Source organism: Cervus canadensis, chromosome 15, assembly GCF_019320065.1.
Source record: "Cervus canadensis isolate Bull #8, Minnesota chromosome 15, ASM1932006v1, whole genome shotgun sequence".
Lineage (NCBI taxonomy): Eukaryota > Metazoa > Chordata > Mammalia > Artiodactyla > Cervidae > Cervus > Cervus canadensis.
Window position 1 is genome coordinate 73,038,522 of NC_057400.1, and position 17,257 is coordinate 73,055,778.

Here is a 17,257-nt window from a genome sequence, read left to right on the forward strand (position 1 = left end):
TTTCTCCTGGCAATCTTGATTCCAGCTTGTGCTTCATCCAGCCCAGCGTTTCTCATGATGCACTCTGCATAGAAGTTAAATAAGCAGGGTGACAATATACAGCCTTGACATACTCCTCTTCCTGCTTGGAACCAGTCTGTTGTTCCATGTCTGGTTCTAACAGTTGCTTCCTGACCATGTTGTATACAGGATACCATGGAGACAGTGCATGTTGTGTTCCACACCAGCACAATAAAGTGAGTCATATGAATTTTTTGTTTTCTCAGTGCATATAAGTTATGTTTACACTATGAAAGTGAAATTAAAAGATGCTTGCTCCTTGGAAGAAAAGTTATGACTAACCTTGACAACCTGTTAAAAAGCAGAGACATTACTTTACCAACAAAGGTCCGTCTAGTTGCTATTGTTTTTCCAATAGTCATGTATGGATGTGAGAGTTGGATTATAAAGAAAGCTGAGCACTGAAGAATTGATACTTTTGAACTTTGGTGTTGGAGAAGACTCTTGAGAGTCCCTTGGACTGCAAGGAGATCCAACCAGTCCATCCTAAAGGAGATCAGTTCTGAGTGTTCATCAGAAGAACTGATGTTGAAGCTAAAACTCCAACACTTTGGCCACCTGATGCAAAGAACTGACTCATTGGAAAAGACCCTGATGCTGGGAAAAATTGAAAGTGGGAGAAGCGGACGACAAAGGATGAGATGGTTGGATGGCATCACCAGCTAAATGGACATGAGTTTGAGTAAACTCCGGGAGTTGGTGATGGACAGGGAGGCCTGGTGTGCTGCAATCTATAGAGTCACAAAGAGTCAGACATGACTGAGCAACTGAACTGAACTGACTGACTAAAGTGAAAGTGTTTACCTTTCAATCATGTCCACCTGTTTGTGACCGCATGGACTGTAGCCCACCAGGCTCCTCTGTCCATAGGTGAGAATACCAGAGTGGGTTGCCATTCCCTTCTCCAAGGGATCTTCCCAACCCAGGGATTGAACCCAAGTGTCCTACATTGAAAGCAGATTCTTTACTGTCTGAGCCACCAGTGAAGCCCCTTGGTTACACTATACTACAGTCTATTATGTAATAGCATTATGTGTTAAAACACAATGTACACATCTTAATTTTAAAAGACTATTTCAGGATTGGAGGGAAGATGGCAGAGTAGGACTACCCTGAGTTCACTTCTTCCCACAGGCACACCAAAATTATAACTACTTACAGAGCAACTAATGATGAGAAAGACCAGAGTCTAGCAGAAAATATCTTCTGCAACTGAAGGTATAAAGAAGAATCCACAACAAGATGGGTAAGAGGGGTAGAGATGCAGTATAGTCAGAACCATACCCCAAGGTGGGTGACTCACAAATGGGAGGATAATTAAAATTGCAGAGATTCTCCCCAAGGAGCAATGGGTCTGAGATCCATCTCAGACTTCCCAGCCTGGGATCCTACACCTAGAAGATGAGCCCCCAGAACATTTGGCTTTGAAGGCTAGAAGAATTTATCAGGAGACCCAGAGGGTTAGGGGAAATAGAGATCCCACTCTTAAAGGGTGCACACAAAATCTCACACAATCGTGGACAGAAGCAGTGATTAGAAAGGAGCCCGGGTCAGACCTGCCTGCTGATCTTGAAGGTCTCCTGGAGGCAGGAGGCAACTGCAGCTCAGGAGACAGACACTGGGGCAGCTGTCTTGGGAGCCTGTTCTACCATGTGGACACTGGCACGGGCAAGTGCAGTGTGGAATCCTCCCTCTAGCTTAGTTGCACCAGGACTTATCCCTGCCCACCAGCCTGCTGACAGCAGCACTAAGATACTCAGGCCAAGCCACTAGCTGGGCAGGGACACAGCCTCACCCACCAGCAGGCCTGCTGCCTTAGAGCTCCCAGAGCACATAAACTCCTAAGGACACAGTCCTGTCCACCAGACAGCTCAGGACACTGCCCCCAACACGTGCACAGACACTAGCCCCGGGGCCCCCAGGCCAGAGATCCTGGGAGTTGACTCCACCCACCATCAGAACACCACCACCTTGGGCTCCCTGGACTCCTCAGCCAGCTGCCTGGGGATCCGGCTCCTCTCACCAACAGGCCAGCACCAGCTTTATAGGATACACTGGAAGCCACAACCAGCCATGTCAGCAACCAATCCCACTCACCAGCAGGCCAACACTAAATCTTGGAACCCTGGCCCTGTAACCAGTCAACCCACAGACCAGTTCTGTAAACCAGCGGGCAAGCACTAGATCCAGAACCACCTGGGGTTCCGCAGCCAGTTGTGACCTGGCCCCACCAACCATAGCTGGCAGCCTCCACACAAGGCAAGGACTGGCAACCAACTGGATAAGGAAAGCCATACCTGCCAGCCCATCAGCAGCAGTCAATCTGCCACAACAGAAGGACCCACACAGCCCACTGAGGGGCTACTCCTAGAAAATAGGATGTCTCCTACAAAAGGCTACTTCTCTAACATCAGGAAACATAACCAAACTACTAGATACACAGAACTAAAAACAACAAATTAGGCAAAATGAAGTGATAGAGTAACATGTTTCAAATGCAGGAACTAGATAAAACTCCAGGAAAAGAACTAAGTGAAGTGGAGAGAGAGACAACCCAGGGGATCTTCCTGACCCAGGGATCAAATCCAGGTCTCCTCTATTACAGGTAGATTTTTTATTTTATTTTATTTTTTTTTTACCATCTGAGCCACTAGGGAAGTCCATAGATTAAATGATACAGAGAACCATAATCAACCATAGATTAAATGATACAAAGAAATGGATCAGTGAGTTGGAAGAAAGAGTAATGGAAATCACTGGAACTGAGCAGGTAAAAAATATGAGGACAGTTTAAGAGACTGCCAGGACAGCATCATGTTATGAGAGGGTAACAGGCAGGAAGTCCAGGGGTCTCCAAACAGAGGAAATCAGCTGCAAGTGCCAGACATTTTTATCTCTCTTAAGCGGCATGAGGAAACAAACTAGTGATATTTTTTTTCCTTCTCTATACAAATTTAAAAGGAGGGTTCTCTTAAAATACTGTGTTGCCTTGACACCTGGTTTCACCTGAAGCTAACTATTCTCAAACCTTGAGTTAACCAATACATTTTTCTTATGGAAATGTTTGTCTTAAGCTTATGTTAATGTACTATACATTTACCCCAGACTCTTCAAGTTGGTTCTGCCAAATGGCTCAGAACCTACTTGACAAACCAGTATGTTATACTCAGATATTGTTCCCCTAATCTATGTAAATGAAAATATTTGTATGGTAATCTGCCCTTCTCAATCATTTTATGGCCTGGGATGAATTATCTGGTGCCATGCTGAGTTTTAAGACATTCCTTTCTTTTCATTAACAGACTGCTAGTGACTACATAACATCCAGCTGAAGACTAGCAGCGGGGTACTCTTTCTGCCCCCTTCTGATGCCTGTGTCAGAAGCTTTCTCTATCTCCTTTATACTTTAATAAAACTTTATTACACAAAAGCTCTGAGCGATCCAGCCTTGTCTCTGGCCCTGGATTGAATTTGTCTCCTCCGGAGGCCAAGAATCCAGGTGTCTTATCGTTCAGCAACAACCTTTCAGTTATAGGGGTCGCAGAAGCAGAAGAGAGACAGAAAGGGGCAGTAAACATATTTAAAGGCATAATAGCTGAAAACTTTCCTAACTTGGGGAAGGAAACAAACATCCAGGTTCAAGAATCACACAGAGGTCCAAACAGGACGAACTCAAAGAGAAAACACCAAGATATACTGTAACTAGAATTGAAAAATTAAAGGTAAGGAGGGAATATTAAAAGCAGCAAAGGAAAAGCAACACATTACATATAAGGGAATGCCCATGAGACTATCAGGTGACTTTTCAGCAGAAATCTATTGGCATCTTCTGGAAACCTTCCACTGCTCAGATTTACAATGGCGGTTTGATGATCCTACTGATAATCAGTTGTGAGCCCTCATTTGTCTTGCTTTGAGCCTTATTTAGATTGAGTCTCCTTCCTATTAACCATGCTTTTTCCACTTTCCATTTTGTACATTTTGCTTTTTGAACAAAAACATGGCGGTAAAATAGGAATTGAGACATTTTGCTTTCTCTCTGTCACCTTCTAATATTATGCCATATGCCATCAACAGTTGGACTCTGTCAACAAAACTTTTAAAATCCTTTTTAAAAATATTCATAACATATTTTTCATTTATAAAAGTCTTCTGATCTTTCACCTTCTTTAGAATCTTATTCCGGATTTGTGCCATGCTTTGGCATTTATTATACTAATTCCTCTTTAGCATGGAGGGGAATCAAGTCTCAGAATAGCCTCCTTCTGCCGCTCCTTCTACATCTCCTTTCTTGGCTTTTCTTCCTCATCCAGACCCCTGAGCTAAGAGTGCCCCAGGGCTTAAACCTTGGACCTTTTTCTTTCTCTGCCTACATTGTCTCCCTGAAGTGTTTGCATCCACTATGACTTTTAATATCAGATATATTCTGACAACTCTACAATTTATTGATCTGCTCATGATCTCACTCTTCACCACAAAATCTATATCAAACGGCATACTTGCCCTCTCCATTTGTATTCTAACAAACATCCCAATTCCTTCCCACAATAGTACCTGACCTCCCTGTCTTCCTCTTTTAGTAAATGATACCCACAATCAACTGGGATTCCCTGATACCTCAACTGGTAAGGTATCAGTCTGCAGTACAGGAGACCCTGGTTCAATTCCTGGCTCAGGAAGATCCCCTGGAGAAGGGATAGGCTACCACTCCAGTATGCTTGGGCTTCTCTGGTGGCTCAGATAGTAAAGAATCCACCTGCAATGCGGGAGACCTGGGCTCAATTTCTGGTTCGGGAAAATCCCCTGGAGGAAGGCATGGCAATCTACTCCAGGATTCTTGCCTGGAGAATCCCCAAGGACAGAGGAGCCTGGAGGGTTAGAGTCCAATCGCAAGAGTCAGACATGACTGAGAGACTAAGCGCAGCACAGCACCCATAATCAACGAGTAGCTCAAGACAAAATCCTAGAGTCAGTCTTATGACCACTTTTCCCCTTGTGCTGTACTGAATTCACTACTAACCCTGGTACCTTCACCTTCAAAAAGGTATCCAAAAAAAAAAAAAAAGTCCAATATTTCTTCCATCTTATATCTTACCTTGACAAATGTGATGTAACCCTACACAGCCTCCCTACTTCCACTTCTGCCATATTATCTGTTCTCTCCACAGGAAGAGTTTTTCCAGATTATTTTCCAGATCCCAAATGGACCTTCCCAGTCGACACTCCATCTCAAGGAACTCTTCCAATCATAGCAGTCATAGTGGAGTGCTTTGCGCTCTGCCTGAAATATTCTTTCCAATATAGTTCATCTTCCCATTTCATTCAAATCTCAGCCCAAAAGTCAAGTCTTCAGAGACAGCTAAAATCACAACCTATCTATGTCCTTATTTCTTCATAGAGCTTATCATTACCTCATATATAATTACATTATATATCATTTGGTACCTGTTTATGTCTCTTTCCCACCACTAGAAAGTAAGCTACCTGGGGGCAGGGGCTCTGCTGTTTTCAGGTCGTCATGTTGCAGAGTCCAGAGAAGTACCTACATGGAGTAGATCTTCCTTAAACATTTGTTGATTCAGCAGATGACTTCAACACACCTCCTAAATCTCTCCACTGCAGACTTTGCAGAAAGCTGGATATGCAAGGGGACGGGAAAGGAAAAGACTCTGGTCAGGATACTGGCCCACCTGCTGAGTGGATCCTGAGCATCTTTGAAAGCTGAGTGTACCTGGGCCTTGAAAGTGATGGGGATGGAAAATAAAAACAGAACCATGAAATCAAACTCAGTGGGTGTTTGAGTGTGAACATGTGTAGCTGATTTCAAGGGATATCCAAGGCAATACTGCCCACCTAGGAATGTTGCCTGCTTAGAAAAATCCTAGATCTACAAATCATCAATACAGTCAGGTGTATCCCCTATAAGGAGAATATGGCTCCCTGTTCAGTGGTCCCCATATGAAGACATATTTGGTTTATCCCTTAATTGTGCCTCTTATGCACTTCCCATGTGGCTCAGTGGTAAAGATTCTGCCTGCCAATGCAGGAGACACTCTTTCGATCCCTGGGTTGGGAAGATCCCCTGGAGAGTGAAATGGTAACCCATTCCAGTATTCTTGCCTGGATAATCCCATGAACAGAGGAGCCTGGCAGGCTACAGTCCATGGAGTTGCAAAGAGTCAAATATGACTGAGCATATATGCACAGTGCTTCTTATGTGGGTCACATGAGAACTGACTAGAAAACCACTACCTCATAAACATGTTCAGAGACACCTGAGTGGCATCTTCCTTAGCAAACTTGCATATTCAACCTGAAAACTTATTAACAACCCTATGGTGACAGATCAAAGTGTCACATGGCTCTCAGAGCTTGGGAAATGCTTACTGATCGGGTCAGGCCATTTCTATTATAGGAATTACCTTTGACAACTCTCCAAAGCACAATGTGACTTCTGCTATATATAGGGCCAGACCCAGGGATGGAAACTCTGCTCTTTAAAAACCACTGCTTGTGGTATATGAGACTGATGGCAACTAGGCAGATGATGGATCAAAAAGAAAACCAAAATCAGTCTGTCATCTCTGTTTTCCAAACATTCAAGAATCCTACATGACACTATGGAAGAAACACAGAACTTTAGATCGGTGGTAATTTTTTGGGAGTAACAGCAAGTATGGGAGACCTCTCTAATCAACATCCTCAGGGAAGATCAGTCACAACCTCTTGAAGTGTTAACTTCAAGATCAACTTCCAATGAAAAAAGTATGCAAGCTTTCCACAGATGAGCTTGCATATATTAGTACCTGCCATACTTTCCCACACTGCTGAGAGATAAGAGTTGGGGAGTCAGATGTCTTGGAGGGGACTGTCAACAACCCACATGTTCTGGATGAAACCCTACTGTGAGCCCCCTTTTCCATCCCCACTCCTGTGCTGCCCAGCATGGGCCTCCCTACCCTCTCATACAGATGACTGCAGTGACCTCTGTTCTCTGATCCCTCTGCCTCTACTCACTAAGTACTAACCCACTGTTCAGCCTAGCACTCTTTTTTTGTTCTTTAACTGAGTTTTGATTTTAGTCAAGATCATGCATACAGAAGGTTTAAAAACTACCACAACAGACCTCTTCACTCGCCTTATTTTCCTGATCTAGTAGGAAAAGAAAGCAAAACCCTAAGGTGAAAGGCCCTAAAATCAGGTGAATGTGGTTATTACAGGATTGGTAATTGACTTTCTGGCCTCCAAATCCCCAGCTGACTGGCTGCACAGAACAGGGTAGGATATTTCATTAACCTTTCAACAATGCTACCCCTCCCACTCTACAGGACTGATTTTTTTTTCTGTAGACACAGCTTATTGTATATATGAATAACTGAATCACTGTGCTATATACCCGAGACTAACATATTATAAATCAACTATACTTCAATTTCCTCCCACCTTGGTGTCTCAGATGGTAAAGTGTCTGCCTGCAATGTGGGAGATCCAGGTTCGATCCCTGAGTCAGGAAGATCCCCGGAGAAGGAAACGGCAACCCACTCTAGTACTCTTGCCTTGAAAATTCCATGGACTGAGGAGCCTGGTAGGCTACAGTCCATTGGGTCGCAAAGAGTCAGACACGACTGAGTGACTTCACTTTCACTTTCCTCCCACCTGGACAACACCAGATGGTCAATACCAAAATTAGATTGATTATACTCTTTGCAGCCAAAGATGGAGAAGCTCTATAAAGTAAGCAAAAACAAGATAGGGAGCTGACTGTGGCTCAGACCATGAACTCCTTATTGGCAAACTCAGAATTAAATTGAAGAAAATAGGGAAAACCACTAGATCATTCAGGTATGACCTAAATCAAATCATTATGATTATACAGTGGAAGTGAGAAATAGATTGAGGAATTAGATCTGATAGACAGAGTGCCTGAAGAACTATGGATGGAGGTTCGTGACATTGTACAGGAGGCAGTAATCAAGACCATCCCCAATAAAAAGCAATGCAAAAAGCAAAACAGTTGTCTGAGGAGGCCTTACAAATAGCTGTGAAAAGAAGGGAAGCAAAAAGCAAAGGAGAAAAGGAAAGATATACCCATTTGAATGCAGAGTTTCAAAGAATAGCAAGGAGAGATAAGAAAGCCTTCCTCAGTGATCAGTACAATGGAAAAAAAACAAAAAACAATAGAATGGGAAAGAATAGAGTTCTCTTCAAGAAAGTTGGAGATACCAAGGGAACATTTCGTGCAAATATGGGCACAATAAAGAACAGAAAATGTATGGACCTAACAGAAGCAAAAGATATTCAGAAGAGGTCGCAAGAATACACAGAAGAACTGTACAAAAAAGATCTTCATGATCCAGATAACCACAATGTGTGATCACTCACCTAGAGCCAGACATCCTGCAATGTAAAGTCAAGTGGGCCTTAGGAAGCAGCACTATAAACAAAGCTAATGAAGGTAATGGAATTCCAGTTGAGCTATTTCAGATCCTAAAAGATGATGCTGTGAAAGTGCTGCACTCAATATGCCAGCAAATTTGGAAAACTCAGCAGTGGCCACAGGACTGGAAAAGGTCAGTTTTCATTCCAATCCCTAAGAAAGGCAATCCCAAAGAATGCTCAAACTACTGCAGAACTGCACTCATCTCACACACTAGTAAAGTAATGCTCAAAATTCTCCAAGCCAGGTTTCAACAGTACGTGAACCATGAACTTCCAGATGTTCAACCTGGTTTTAGAAAAGGCAGAGGAACCAGATATCAGATGGCCAACATCTGCTGGATCATCAAAAAAGAAAGACAAGTTCTAGAAAAACATCTATTTCTGCTTTATTGACTATGCCAAAGCCTTTGACTGTGTGGATCACAATAAACTGTGGAAAATTCTGAAAGAGATGGGAAATACCAGACCACCTGACCTGCCTCCTGAGAAACCTGTATGCAGGTCAGGAAGCAACAGTTAGATGTGGACATAGAACAACAGACTGTTTCCAAATAGGAAAAGGAATACATCAAGGCTGAATATTGTCACCCTGCTTATTTAACTTATATGCAGAGTACACCATGAGAAATACTGGGCTGGATGAAGCACAAGCTGGAATCAGATTTCTGGGAGAAATATCAATAGCCTCACATACTCAGAGGACACCACCCTTATGGCAGAAAGTGAAGAACTAAAAAGTCGCTTGATGAAAGTGAAAGAGGAGAGAGAAAAAGTTGGCTTAAAACTCAACATTCAGAAAACTTAAGATCATGGTGTCTGGTCCCATCACTTCATGGCAAATAGATGAGGAAGCAGCGAAAACAATGACAGACTTTATTTTGGGGGGCTCCAAAATCACTGCAGATGGTGACTGGAGCCATGAAATTAGAAGACGCTTGCTTCTTGGAAGAAAAGTTATGACCAACTTAGACAGCATATTAAAAAGCAGACATTACTTTGCCAACAAAGATCCATCTAGTCAAGGCTATGGTTTTTCCAGTAGTCATGTATGGATGTGAGAGTTGGACTACAAAGAAAGCTAAGCACTGAAGAATTGAAGCTTTGGAACTGGTGTTGGAGGAAACTCTTGAGAGTCCCTTGAAGTGCAAGGAGACCCAACCAGTCCATCCTAAAAGAAATCAGTCCTGAATATTCATTGGAAGCACTGATGCTGAAGCTGAAACTCCAATACTTTGGCCACCTGATGTGAAGAACCTACTCATTGGAAAAGACCCTGATGCTGGGAAAGATTGAAGGTAGGAGGAGAAGGGTACTACAGAGGATGAGATGGTTGGATGGCATCACCAACTCAATGGACATGAGTTTGAATAAGCTCCAGGATTTGGTGATGAACAGAGAGGCCTGGCATGATCCAGTCCATAGGATTGCAAGGAGTCAGACACAACTGAGCTGATACTTCAATTAAAAAGAAAAAAAAAGAATCACCTGCACAATCTTGTTAACTATGATTCAGGTCCCACCCCAGGTCAATTGAATATGATTATATGATAGTGGGGCTCCAAGGCCCATGATTTTAAAATCTCACCAGGTGATCACTTAAGCACAGGGAGTGTTAGGAATCATGGTCCTACCTCAGCACTTCAAGAGGTACATAGTGTTAGGGTGCCCCATCTTTAGTGGTGCTAAGTCTTAGTGGATTCAGGTGTTGTCACCCTGATCCTTCCATTATAAAAATGATGTTCATCATATGATCAATATCTATCATTTATTAGGTTTGACAAAGTGGTGATTTTCAAAGTCTATCATTCCAATTGCCTTGGAATTCTATAAAGAATTATTCCATTTTCATTATGAAATTACCCTAAATGCAGTTCATACAAATGCTGGCTTCTTTCCTCATCTGTTTTCAAAGTGATGGATTGAACACCATCAACACCAAACACCAAAGGTCACCATGAGTGTTTTTCTAAGGGTGATTATGAGCTCATAGATTTTAATCTATGTGATATGATTCAATACTCTGTTTTTTGTTTTGGTTTTGTTTTGTTTTGTTTTTTTTTTTGGTAGTCTCACTGTCCTGGTTTTGACTAGGAGAAGGCTTTCAAGTTGCCTTCTGTGTCATTTTGATGTGACCACACATGAATCACATATGCTCCATGGAGTTCTAGGTCCTTTACGTGGAATATGGTATTCAGAAGCCACAATCTGGGCATCAAGTTTGCTCACTGCTACTGAGTTGTTAAGTCTTCTAGACCTACTCAGTGGACAAAGTAAGCAAACATTTTTCAGGAGGAGAAATCATGAGCCCAAACTGGTATTTCTGATTTTAATTTAGGACTACAGAATTTTGAGTCAAGTACTTTGATTTCATATTTCTCTTACATCTTGATTCTTATCTACACTAACATATTTACATATTTGTTTTTCATGTAATGCACTTATAATTGTTTTACAGTCTGTGTCCCCCTATATCTGTATATTAAAGCCATAACCCCCAATGTGGCTGTATTTGGAGACAAAAGGGTGAAGTGTTAATCCAATCAGATTGCTATCCTTAAAGAGTGGGAAGAGACATCACGGAGAAGAGACCAGCCATGTGAAGTAGAGTGAGTCAGGAAGCCAGCTAGGAAGAGTTCCTCACCAGAATCAACCCTAATGGCGTCCTGATATTGGGTTTCCAGCTTCAAGAATTGTAAGAAAAGAAATTTGTTGTTTTAGCCACCCATCCAATGGTATTCTGTTACGACAGCCTGAGAAGACTAATACAATTAGTTTCAGAATAATCATACATTATTAAGAGTCTACTGAATTGCTGTTTAATATTTCTCTGTTGTTTGATTACCCTTAAAATATATGTCATTAAGGATGTGGAGTCAACATACTGTGATTTAAAATAAATTGAAGAAATTAGTTTTTTTCTGTGCTTATGTCACAAACTTGAGGAAACAGATTCAGTAGGTTTTTCAGTTTCTGCTGGGACATGCGCCCATGTGGACTGGTTGTTGTCAACACCTGCTGTGCAGTTGTAATTCTGGGCTCTCTCTTAACCTTTATTCTGGGGATCCCTGTCTCCTGGATTACCATAATCTTTCTGGGTAAGGTTCTTCATTTTGGTAGTATACGACTTTCAGTAGCTTTCTGAGAGAGGATGCAAGGATATAATATTGTAATTTATCTTTCCTATCCTCATATTTGATTGAGGTTTAGCTAGGTGTAGAGTTTCAGGTTAGAAACCATTTTCCTTAGAATTTTGAAATCATGTTCCATTGACTTCTGGTTTCTAGTATGATGTGGAGATGCCTGATGCATTCTATATCTTGATTCTCTGCATGAAAACTGATTTTTCTTTCCTTTTTATAAGCTCTTATATCTTTGCCCCTAGAGTTTTGCTCTATTATGAGTTTCTGCTTTTAGTTTTCATGCAGGTCTTTTCAATTTGGACACTCATGCCACTCAACTCATGCCAGAAAATTTTATTGCATTATTTCATTATTTCCTCCCCACTATTTTTTCTGTGCTTTCTGATAATTCTGTTCTTAACTTGTACTTCCCAGACTCATCCTCTAATTTGTTTATCCTTTTTCCAATAATGTACAGGTTTCTTCTTTTCTCTGTACATTCCTTTTAAAAAATAGTCTCCTGTTCCTTCATGGATGCAATTCTTACCTCTTTAGTAATATTGATGTATTTTTTTCTATATATAAAGTCTGTTTCCTTCAAAGTGAGCTGTTTTATTTTGTTTTTTCTTTCACTTTGTTTATCTTGACTCTGCCTTTCACATTGTCTTTAAATATCTTGAGACCCTTAATAAATAGTGAAGTAGAGAAAATGGATGGATACTCTCTGTGTCAGAGTCCTGTTAACTGTCTTCCCTACAAAGCATCTTACTTAAACATACCCTACAGGAAACCTTATTATCAGCATCTTTAGGTTTTTATTTCTCTTTGGCTGTTCAGATTCTTCAGAGAATGCTGTTCTTCCTGGAGAGTGAAAGCCAGTTGTAGGAACCCAGGTACAAAGACATATAAACATTCTCTCGGTTCCCTGTTGTCCAGATCACACCTCTATCCAGCCCAGAGACCATCTCCAAAGACTAAACATCAGTGTCCTTCAAGGATTGGGGGAGAAGTTGCCCCATCACAGGAACTTGGGGCAGAGATCTGGGGCTCCATCTGCTTCTCAAATGGATTTACAATCATTTCTCCTGGTTTTGTAAATTTCCAGAAGTGTCTTATGCTGCAAATTCTTTGGTCTCTTGGGGATTCTACTATGTAAGCCAGGTTGCTTTTTGGTTTTTACTTATGCCAGTGAAAAATTCTATTTTCTCAGCTGAGCTACATCACTTACCACTCACCATCTGCTTCCCAGTTCCCCAAATTTTGTTACATCTATCCTTATGAGTCTATGCCTTTTTAAAATGTTTCTTATTGAAGTATAATATAAAAACAGAAAATTGCATATATCCTAAGAGTAGATCTCAATGTTCAAAAACAGAGCACAATCACATGACCATACCCACAGAACATGACAAGAATCCCAGAGGACCCCTGTAGGCTCCCTTTCAGTCTTAGTCACCCTCCTCTCAATGATATCCACTTTCCTGACTTTTAACAGCACAGATGAGTGTTTCCTATTCTTTAACTTTGTGTAAATGGAATTACACAGTATGTATTCTGTTCTGTCTGGTTTCTTTCACTCAGCGTTTTGTTTGTGACATTAACCCATAATGTAACATGTCTATGGTTCATTCTTACTGCTGTATTTATGGTTTACTTTTCCACCATACCACAATTTATTTATCCACTTTGATGAACACTTAGTTTCCAATTTGGGAGCTATTCTTGATGTAAATATTCTTACAGTTTTTTGGTGTTTTTTTTGTTTGTTTGTTTGGTTTTTTTTTTTTTTTGGTAAACACGTGTGTGCATTTCTGTTAGGTCTATGCCTAGGAGTGGAAGTGTTATGTCACAGAATATGCATATATTCAGCTTTCTCAAATACCATCATATTGTTCGCCAAACTGTTTCTATTCATTTAGACTCCTATAAGCTGAATATGATAATTCTTTTTTTTTTTTGAATATGATAATTCTGACTGTTCTGTTTCATTATCAACATCTTTTTTCACTGCAAACCTTATGGTGGGTATTTGTTCATTTATACTATTTAATAAGCATTTATTTATTTATTTGGCTGTGCTGATCTTGGTTGTGGCATGTGGGATCTAGTTCCCTGACCAGTAATTGAACCTAGGCCCCCTGTATTGGGAGCTCAGAGTCTTAACAATTGGACCACCAGAGAAGTACCTATTTGTGTATTAAAAAATTATTTTCCTGTTGCTTTCATGAGTATAGAAAAGGAAGTAGACTTTGATATTCTCTATTTGTGCTGCCATATTTATTAGGAAGCCACCCAAGGCTTTTGTTTTCCTAAAACACCGATTTGATCATGTCTCTCTTCTTCACTAAAATCTTTCAGTAGTTCTCAGGATAAATTTCAAATTTCTTTGCTTAGTTCTCAAGGCCCACCTTGAGCTGTCCCTGGATAGCTCTAGCATATCTTTTCCATCTATGTGGTTATAACCTGGTAGAATATCTTATAATTTACCAATATGCAGTGCTCTCTCTTAAGCACTATGCAATTGCACTAACCACTGCTTCTTCTTAAATTGATTTCTCCAACCTTCTCTACCTAAGTTACTCCTCTGTCACCATCAAGAACCAGTACTGAAGAACCCTTTCCTTGAGTACCCCCAAGATGCCCTCTTCTGCAGTCCTCTGTCACCCTTTGATTGCTTCCATCAGGTTTTATAATGGAATGATCACTTGTCTCTATTTCCCCAGTTTCTGGGGAACTCACTGAGAGGAAGAATTTTTTCTTGAGCATGCCTTGGACAGCAAGGAGATCAAACCACTCAATCCTAAAGGACATCAACCCTGAATATTCATTGGAAGGACTGATGCTGAAGCTGAAGCTCCAATACTTTGGCCACATGATGCAAAGTGCTAACTCATTGGAAAAGACCCTGATGCTGGAAAAGATTGTGGGCAAGAGCAGAAGGGGATGACAGAGGATGAGACGGTTGGATGGCATCAATGACTCAATGGACATGAGTTTGTGCAAACTCCAGTAGGTGGTGATGGACAGGGAAGCCTGGCATGCTGCAGTCCATGGGGTTGAAAAGAGTTGGACATGACTGAGCAACTAAACAACAACAAAAACTCCGTGAGGGCATGATTTATTTCTATTTTCATGGTTCAACTCCCTTTTCCCAGATAATAGTGTCTGACAAATAGTAGGTGCTCAGTGCACTTGCTAAATGGGAGAATAAATCGCTAAATAAATGAGTTGCTAAATAATTGCTAAATAAATGTGTTCATTGTAGGAAAATTAGAAATTGGAAAAATTTTAAAAAGGAAAATGTAACATTCACTTACACAAGCCACAGTTGCACTCCTTGTGATTCACCCAAGAAAAACAAAAGCATGTCCACTAAACCACTTTTATGTGAATGGTCATAGCACTCATAGTAGGAAAAAACTGCAAGCACTCCAAATAGCCATCAATAGGAAAATGGTAAACAATGTGGTATATCCAACAATGAAACACCACCCAGCAAGAAAAAAGGAGGAAACTACTGAGTAAAGCACCCAGGGGCACTGGTTTGATTGCCTGAAAGAGACACTAGATCTTAGAATGCTGAGATGAGCTGTATCTTGCCTGTGGTTATGAATACGAGGTGTGCACATTTGTCAAAGTTACTGAACTATACTTTTAAAATGGAAACAAGACCTGAAGCTGACTGTGGCTCAGATCACAAGCTCCTTATTGCAAAAATCAGACTTAAAGAAAGTAGGGAAAGCTACTAGGCCATTCATAAAAGACCTAAATCAAATCCTTCACAATTATACAGTGGAGGTGATGAATAGATTCAAGTATTAGATCTCATAGACAGAGTGCCTGAAGAACTATGGAGTCAGATGTGCTACCCTTGTGCCAAAAGATGACCTGAAGAACAATGGATGGAGGTTCGTAACATTGTACAGGAGATAGTGACCAAAACCATCTCGAAGAAAAAAGAAATGCAAGAAGGAAAAGTGACTGTCTGAGAGGCATTACAAATAGCTGATAAAAGAAGAGAAACAAAAGGCAAAGGAGAAAGGGAAACATATGCTCAATGGAATGCAGAGTTCCAAAGAATAGCAAGGAGAGATAAGAAAGGCTTCTTAGTAAACAGTGTAAAGAAATAGAGGAAAACAATAGAATGGGAAAGACTAAAGATATCTTCAAGAAAACTAGAGGTACCAAGGGAACATTGGCGGCTGCGACAGCGCACAAGCGTAGCCAACGGGAGCTACCCTGCGCCCAGGGGCAGCGGCGTTGGCCGAGAGGAGCTACCCCACATCCAAGGTAAGGAACAGCAGCTGCGCTTTGCTGGAGCAGCTGTGAAGACAGACACCATGTCTAAGGTAAAAGAAACCCAAGTAAGATGGTAGACACAGAGAGGGGATCAGAGGGCAGAAAAACTGAAACTACAATCACAGACAACTAGCCAATCTGATCACAGGACCACAGTCTTGTCTAACTCAATGAAACTAAACCATGCCATGTGGGGCCACCCAAGACGGCTGGGTCATGGTGGAGAGGTCTGACAGAATGTGGTCCACTGGAGAAGGGAATGGCAAACCACTTCAGTATTCTTGCCTTGAGAACCCCATGAACAGTATGAAAAGGCAAAAAGATAGGACACTGAAAGATGAACTCCCCAGGTCGGTAGGTGCCCAATATGCTACTGGAGATCAGTGGAGAGATAACTCCAGAAAGAATGAAAGGATGGAGCCAAAGCAAAAACAACACCCAGTTGTGAATGAGACTGGTGATAGAAGCGAGGTCCAATGGTGTAAAGAACAATATTGCATAGGAACCTGGAATGTTAAGTCTATGAATCAAGGCAACTTGGAAGTGGTCAAACAGAAGATGACAGGAGTGAACATAGACTGTCTAGGAATCAGTGAACTAAGATGGGCTGGAATGGGTGAATTTAACTGAGATGACCATTATATCTACTACTGGGGGCAGGGATCCCTTAGAAGAAATGGAGTAGCCATTATAGTGAACAAAAGAGTCTGAAATGCAGTACTTGTATACAATCTCAAAAATGACAAAATGATCTCTGTTTGTTTCCAAGGCAAACCATTTAATATCATGGTAATCCAAGTCTATGCCCCGAACAGTAACACTGAAGAAGTCGAAGTTGAATGGTTCTATGAAGACCTACAAGACCTTCTAGAACTAACATCCAAAAAAGATGCCCTTTTCATTATAGGGGGCTGGAATGCAAGAAGTAGGAAGTCAAGAAACACCTGGAATAATAACCAAATTTGGCCTTGGAGTACAGAATGAAGCAGGGCAAAGGCTAATAGAGTTTCACCAAGAGAACGCACTGGTCATAGCAAAACCCTCTTCCAACAACATAAGAGAAGACTCTACACATGGACATCACCAGACGGTCAACACCAAAATCAGATTGATTATATTCTTGGCAGCCAAAGATGGAAAAGCTCTATACAGTCAGCAAAAACAAGACTGGGAGCTGACTGTGACTCAGATCATGAACCCCTTATTGCCAAATTCAGACTTAAACTGAAGAAAGTAGGGAAAACCACTAGACCATTCAGGTATGACCTAAATCAAATCCCTATGACTATACAGTGGAAGTGAGAAATAGATTTAAGGGACTAGATCTGATAGACAGAGTG